This window comes from Tenrec ecaudatus, chromosome 5, assembly GCF_050624435.1.
Source record: "Tenrec ecaudatus isolate mTenEca1 chromosome 5, mTenEca1.hap1, whole genome shotgun sequence".
Lineage (NCBI taxonomy): Eukaryota > Metazoa > Chordata > Mammalia > Afrosoricida > Tenrecidae > Tenrec > Tenrec ecaudatus.
This window is the reverse complement of record NC_134534.1, coordinates 80077162-80085799: the sequence shown is the minus strand read 5'-3', so window position 1 is coordinate 80085799 and position 8638 is coordinate 80077162.

Sequence of the window (8638 nt, the reverse complement as noted above, 5' to 3'; positions counted from 1 at the left end):
ACATGAGGCAATAGAAAATACCCTGGCTCAGGTGAGGTCACCTTACTCCACGGGTAGCATCCTTGGTTTTCAGTACTTGACACAGATCTTTATATTGAATTGCACTCCATGCTGAAGGCTGAAATCCGTATTCTATATCAGCAAGTGCCTCAAGTCTTCCTCACTTCCAGCAAGCAAGATTTTGTTATCTGCATGTTGCAGGTTGTTAATATGCCTTCCTCAGGTCCTGGTGCCACGTTCTTCTATATCTAATCCAGGGTCTCTAGTGATGTTCTCAGCATACAGATCAAACTGTATGGTGAGACTATTGAACCTTGACATCACCTTTCCTGATTTTAAACATTGGTATTCCCTTGTTCTGTTTGCACAACTGTCTCTTGATTCATAAGTTCTTTATTAGCACAATCGAGTGTTCTGGAATTACTATTCTTCTCAAGGTTATCCATGGTTTATGATGGTTGAATGCTTTTACATAGTCAATAAAACACAAGTAAACACCTTTCTGGTATTCTCTGCTATGGAAGTATTTGGACCGCTAATTGAGAAGTTGGCATTTTAAACACACTGCTCCATAGCCTAGACTTATCTACTTCTACAACTATGTGAATCCCTTTTTGATATAAACTGCCACCAGAGTTCCTTATGTGACACTATTACTAGTTACATTGCCAAGTGCAACTTTATAAACACAGCATATATATAGATACATACACACACTGTATATACACACAAATAAATACTATATATATTAGCACACATGCTCACACACACACATATATGGTAACACACAAATATATGGTAGCATATATATATATGGTAGAATATGCCAAAAATCATGCTAGTATCTATACATGAGGAATAAACACCTGTACTAAACCGTCCTTCCCAGTGGATACATTACATTTTACTCTATTCTTGTTCATCGGTAGATGGTTTCATCTCCTGGGCCTCCTCCAAAGTCCATTGACTGGCCCATGCCCCTAACACCTAGCTTTGCATCTGCACCCAGCAGCCTTACTCCAAATAAAGTTTGGACCTCACTCTCATCCTATATCCTTGGTACATGTTTAGTGATCATCGTGGCAGCATCTGTTCAAAGTAATTCATTTTAATGCAGTATCCAAATTACCTCCTAGTCCATTAATGAATCTTTCTGCTTAGTGCTCTCATTACAAAGCCACCCTGTTGTGTGTGGTGTCCTTCCACTCTTTCCTTATAAGTTCTGACCTGATATAAATGTGGGTTTGAAGTACATAATATTTTTCAGGGATCGTGAAGGTGTTAGCCTTTATGCTATGTTATGTTATCTATATGTCCTTCCATTTTGCCTTGTAATTTTGATGTTCAAGTCTATCATACATTTGCTATCAGGTCTGTATCACATATATGACAATCCTCTCAAAATGGTACAGATATATTGATTTCTTCCTGTTTCCATTCACTTTTATCATTATATATTTTAAAGTTACTACATTCATATAAGGTTAGAAATAGTATTTCCTTTTGGGGAACAACCATTTTGTTTTATGTTAATAAAATCATACCACCTTCTTTTTGCATCCTTTGTCTTTGGTAGGCTGATTTTACCATGTGGAATTTTTGTTAATTTGTTTCTGGTTTTGCTTTTAACACCAACAGTTGCTCATGAAGGTTTCTGTCCTCATGTTTTATGTGGCTTTAAGGATTTTTGAGATTATAAATAATAAAATATTACCAGGAGCTGCTTCTTTTGAGGCTCTGAGAAGGTAGTTTCCTTTTTCCTTGCTATTGAGTACATGAGAAAGACTAGTCATTGGGATCTTCTTAATGAAATTTCAAGGTTAGGTGATTTGGGTGTCTGCAGATTGGATCAGCTTCATGGCAAAGTTTTCACTAATGCTGTTTTCCTTCCTCTTCTACAGAGAAAGAGCATGAAAATTGCCCTCTGCTATACTTTTCTTCTTCTCACAGATTAAGCCTTCTTGAAATGTAGCCCTAGTATATATATTTGGGAGAGACTCTTATAATGATTGGCTACTTTCCCCAGGACTCCGAATTTCTCCTCCTTTTTAATCTGACAGTCATTTCAATGGTGAGTCATAGACCCAGGGGATCAAAGGTGCCTTGTGACAGCCGTCAGGTCAGTTCCATTGTATTTCATTCCATTTTTTTGTGTGGGCCATTGCAGGACTTCTCGTGCTTTCCTGCCAACTCAACCCTGTAAAGAGGAGTTATTTTTAGCCAAAGTTTTATGGAGGATTCACTGAAAAGGTTTCTCAGGTCATTAGACTGCCACAATCCTGGAGTGAGAAATCTGACTACAGTTACTCTTAATTTCACTCTCTGTGCACTGCTATTTTTATTCTTGACAAAATGTTGTCTTATTTTTAGTATTATTAGAAAGTATCAATTTAATCATAATTGCATGTTTTTTTGAATAGCCTGGTTTAATTTAAACTATAACTGTAATCTCACAGTGAGAAGAAAGCACAGAAACAATGTAATTGTGATTATCAAGTAGGTTCAAGCTCTTCTACCAGTGAAGAAGGACACATTTTGTATGTTTCTCTAAGAACATGAACCATAAGTTAAATTATTAAACACATTTAAATATGTAACAAGCTATATTTACATTATAGTGAGTAGTCTTATACATTGGGATAAATATAATAGTATGTAAATGGACTCCCACAAACAAGCACTTTCAAATCTTCTTAAATTCCTAAAATTGTTGAAGAATGCTTAGAAGCAAAGCTTAATATATAGTAACAAATGTTTCAGGTTTTCAATCCTTTAATATTCTAAATCCCTGTTTAAGTTCTTTACATCCTATAGGATTTGTTCATTGAGATATTGCTTAAACTGATCAGCAGAAAACTTTACTTTCACAATATAAAATAACATTTGTATAACGAGTCTGTGTTAATATGATAAAAAGGCAAGAAAATTAAACTACAGACTTCAATCTTACGGCAGGGAATTACCTCATGCTGAAATATTTCAGCCATTTTGTTGACATCAGAAATTCTTTCTATAAAAGTCTGAGGCAATGTTGCATTTTTGTTGAATTTGTTTTTATTCATAGAGCTGAAGAAGGTAAGGATGGAGAAATTAACAAAGGGAATTAAAGTCCAACAATGGAGCTGATTCATTCTCTTTTTGTGGCTCAAAATGTATTCAATCTGCAGTCTCTGACTGTCATGTGCAGGGCCACCAACTCTTCCCCTAGCGTGGCCACGTGGCAGCAGTGCACAGCTGACCAGCAGAGAGCAGGTCTACTTTTGAAAATCAGCCTTTGAAAATCCCATGAGCAGACTTCTACTCTGACTAAATGGATTCACTATGAGTCCAAAGTAATTTAATAGCACCTGGTACTTTCTATTGTAAAATAAATGAACGTTGCTTAGCAATCAGGGTAATTTAAAATCAGAGGAAAGGATATCATGTAAACTGAACAAATTGGGTGTACTCTAGAAGCTTTACAAGCTTTACATGCTACGATAGCATGGTAAAATTCTGATAAAAGCCCAGGGCTTCTATAAAGAAATGTGGAGATTGATTATTTAAAACCATTAGGAAAATATAAAACTATGTGCATTAGTAAGAATGTTTAGGCATTTCATTTCTACTGTATAACTTATGTGCAGTATATGGAAACAAACGGCATCATTCTGTCATTTGAACTGATTTGGGGTTATTAGTGAAATTTTACAGTTCATGGTAATGGCATACATTGTTTACTTACTTTGTGCCAAGTTGTGAGCATTCTTGTAGCCCTGATAGTAATATTCACTTGTAACCCTGATAGCAATGTCACTTGTAACCCTGGTAGCAATATTCGTTGATCAATGACATTACTCCATTTAGCACTAAGGTGAGCAAGCTCTGAAGGTCAGATGGGAATCCCAAAAACGTGATTTGATTCCACAATCACTATGTGCTGTTATAGCTCAATTTAGAAAATAATTCTAAGTGAAGTAATATAACTGTTAATGAAATGAGCTAGAAGATCTTACAACCTATTATTTTTAAAATGTGATGCTAAATATTAAGACGTTTATAAAAAGTGATTTTTATTACACTTGATCTTAGCCAAAAGGCCAAGAAGCAAAAAATAGAAAATGTTGCAAATCCAAAAATTAGTATTAATGAATAGGAAAATTAGAAAAAATGATGTATAGATTACACAGTGTGACATACTGAGTATATATCCCACAGTGTGGGACACACTTGGTAACACACATTCTTTTCTACTTATTTGATTTCTATTGAACTCCTATTGCATGAGGCTACATGTGTGAACAAGATAAATAAGACTTCTTTACTCAAAGCATTCACAGTTTCAAAAGAAGTAGAAACAAGTATAAAATAGATGACATATTGTGATATGCACTCTAGTAAATGCTAAGATTCTTTCAGGAATTTCATTCAATAATAATTTCCAATAAGTACAAATGTATCATCATACAACTCAAATAACACAGAAAAGTCCAGCAATTTCACCTCTATCACTCTAAAGCAATAATCTTTTCCATTCTATCTTCATCATCATATGCATTTAAGTAGTCAGCAAAATCTTCAACATTATCCCTTTTACTTCCCGTTGTGATAATAGAGAAGCTACTCACACAAAGCTGCTCTGTTGCCTGGGAAACACTGTGCTGTTCTGCATTCATGCAGTTCCAGATAGTGGTACATTTTAGCCACAACCAGAGACATGCAGATTATATCCTCTAATGAGGGATAGGATTATGTGTCATCCGAGCACCACAGCTCCACCGTTAGAAAAGGGCCTCCCTATCGAACAGTCCCGAAACTAGAGTTGACATGTAAGATATTGTAGCTGAGGAGCACTCCATAATGACTGGGCAGGCATTAAGTAAATATTCTCTGGGTGCATATGCCGTGGAGGCTGTAGACACTGTATGAAAACATAGCCCTGTGCTCCGGGGATGTGTGATGGAGCAGGAAAGACAGACGAGTAAGCGGTTAAAAAAAGCTGTCCCTTCTTTGCCGTAAGAAGAACAATGTTCCGTTTTGCTCTTACATTACGACACACTGGTATGAGTTACTTCACAGTTCTATCATGTGGCCTGCTTTTGGAGACTGTGGCTATCCTCCCAGTGGCTGAAAAATTTCCATCTTAAAAGTGCTGCTGAATGGAGCACACCACACACGTTTGCCCACACAGCAGTGGGGTTGGCAAGGATTCAGAAGCCCCATTCACTTCCATCCAGCAGCTGTTTTATAAGATCAGGCTGACCAATTTGAATAAGAGTTCAGTTGGAATGTTCTCAGAACTGTTCTGTCAGGACGATGCGGATGCAATTTAGGACTGCCTGGGGAACGCTGGATAGCATTTCAATGATGCTGTGCCCGAGAAGCTGTACTTTGAATCAATTGCTCTGCTGCTTCTCAGTTATGTATGCTTGTGTGCCTTTATGGTCATGTGGCCCACACCATACATGTCGTCTTCCCAACCAAAGTGCATATTCTTCCATAGTTTTTCATACTCAATATTAAAGAGCTATGTTTGTGTGCATATTTTAAAAGAGACTATGAAGCTTTAGACCCTATTTTCTTTCTTTCCTTTTAATTTTTGACTCAAACAACATCCTTTACAGGATGCACTCAGTGTGGAAACCCTGCTATGTGAACTGGACTCTACCTCAAGCTCACCTTGGACGTAAGCATGAAACTACCTAGCGTGACAATGCAGTCCCATGAGTACAGAACTGGTCGTTGTCGGACTATCATATATTTACCACTTCAACGCCTTCTTGCTTTCTTAAGATATGTATTAATCTACCACTGTCAATGAATATTATTGGAAGTTTGCCACATAACAAGCCCCATTGTTTGTGTGTCCAGGCCCTTAAGAACTTCATCTGTACAAGTCAGTAATTCATGGGTTGTAGTTTATAGCCAACCTACACTTGTATAATATCCTTTACTAAAATTGATTGACTGTGGTAATGATTGTACAACTATTCTTGATATGATTGAAATATTGGATTGTAGGATATTTGAATTAGTTTCCAAAAAAACTGTTTAAAATGGTAGTTACTGAAGAAAAGCATCAACAACTATATGAGTAAAAAGTAGCGTTTTACAAGTTTTTTTCATAATCCTGTTATCTATTTATTGTGAGTTAGGTGGGTTAAGCGATGTTACATTTCAGACCATCACCTCTTCACTTGGGAGTCCGAGCCACTCATTACCTCTCCCCACCGGTAGTCTCCCGCATCCCCGACACCTGTTTTCTCTTCTCCCTTGGTGGTTTTCCAGCCTCCTTTTGACCCCCGGGAACACCTGTCAACCCTGTAGTCCATTGCTTTATCTTCTTTCTCTTACCCCCTTGGCCCCCCACCCCTGCCCCCTGCAAATCACAGACTTCCAAAGTCTATTCACTTTGGTATGAAAACTTTTGTCTTGATTTTTTGTCTTTCCCTCATAATAGTGGTCTCATACACTATTTGTCATTTTCCCAATGACTAATTTCATCGTTCCCCATGTCTATCCATGTTAGGAGGTGCTACTTAGTGTCATCATTTGTTAGGAAATCATTGTGGGAAGTAGTAATATATTAATAGCTTAATTAAAATTTCCCCATAAAATATTCTCTAGGCATCTTAATGGACATATCCATTTGACCAAATTTTATAGAGATTCAGTCATGTAATATGTGGCATCTAGTCATAATTTCTTACATGACATATTATTACTCTGGGCTCTAGGCTTGGGGCTATAATCTCATTTGGGAGGGTGTTTGTTCTGTTATAAGATTAATAGTCATGGAATTTTTTAAATGGGTTCTTCAGCAAACCAAATTTGAGAGAAAGAAAGTATAGATGTAGTACAAATATGAAACATATTCTCAAGTAGCCTACTAATTGGATTCTGAACAATCATGGATATGTAACTTTTATTTGTGTATTTTAATTCTTATACACATTATATAATCAGGCTTTCTCAGGAATGTAATGTCCTTGTTAAAAGTCATTTTATAAGGTTATTTTGAAGACAGCAAAGATATTGGAAATATGCTAATTTCATCCCTATAATATAGCAAATCAAGACTTCTACACAGGCTTTCTGGCTATTTCAATGGTTTTCCTTGAATCTAGATAAAATCACTCATACCATCAGTCAATTCAGTGTGGTCTAAGACTATACAATACAGTGATTTCTTAGGTCAATTCCACAAGCATCATCAGTCTGAAATTCTAAAGACATTATTAAAAAATCATAAGCAGCGAAATAACAGAGAGGACTGTGGAGCCAGCCCCAATCCCAGCTACATAAACCCCATCCCCCAGGGAGAGGGACAGGTCTCCTCAGAACACACAGGGGTAAACTAAATGGGAATGAGAGCGAAAAAGAGAGGGAGAAGTAGAGAGAGAGAGAGAGAGAGAGAGAGAGAGAGAGAGAGAGAGAGAGAGAGAGAGAGAGTGAGAGAGAGAGAGATAGATTTCCTGGCCCGCCAAGCCCGGAGGAAGATATTCCTGCTCAGAACAGCCAATGCAGAGAGGACCAAAGGACCGGCCCCGCCATGAGACATAGCTCATCCCCTCACTGACCCATAGCAATACAGAGAACAACACTGGAGACACAGGGTGGGAATGTGCCCGTTGGAGCCCACATACACACCGAGGTGAAACTCGAAGGGAGGGCAATAGAAGAGGAAAGGGAGCAAAGCAGTGAAGTCCCCTAGGAATCCCAAAATAGACATGAGGAGCAGGACTTGCACCTCATCAGATTTGATTGAAAAACATTCATAAGGATCAACAGACAGACTTGGAACTACTTACAGGCTTTAAAATTTTTCTTTCCACATCTATCTGTATAAGATAGGCAGGATAAACAATCCTAAAGAGAAAACAATGGGACCAGTGGTTCCATGGGGTATAGCAGAGGAGAGGTGGGGGAAAAGAGAGGGGGAGCCAATAACCCAGGGACAATGGAACAACAAATGATATTAAATTAATGGGGAGGAAAGCATAGAATTCTTGGTGGGGTTTGAGCAAGTACAATGTAGCCAAGAGGAATAGAGAGAGCTGAATGAAGGTAGAACTTGATAATGGGGCAGGAGGAAAGTAAAAGGAAATAGAGGAAAGAACTAGGCGGCAAAGGACATTTATAGAGGTATAAATATAGCCATGTACATATATAAATACATTTATATATAACAATAGGGAAATATATTTATGTACACATATTTTTATGTTAAGTACTAAAGTAGCAGACAGGTATTGAGCCTCCATGCAAATACTCCCTCAACACACTAACACTTTGTTTTAATAACCCGGCATTCTGTGATGCATACCTTCCCAACAAGATTGCTGAAGATAAAATGGGTGCATAAGCAAATGTGGTAAAGAAAGTTAATGGTGCCCGGCTATCAAAAGATATAGCATCTGGGGTCTTAAAGGCTTGAAGATAAACTAGCAGCCATCTAGCTGAGAAGTAACAAAGCCCACATGAAAGAAACACAACAGCGTGTGTGATCATGAGGTATGAACAGAATCAGGTAACAGGCATCAAAGACCCAGAACAAAATATCATATCAATGGGAAGGAAGGGGAACGTGGAGTGGAGACCCAAAGTCCATCTTTAGACAATTGGACATCCCCTTATAGAGTGGTCACAAGGAAATATG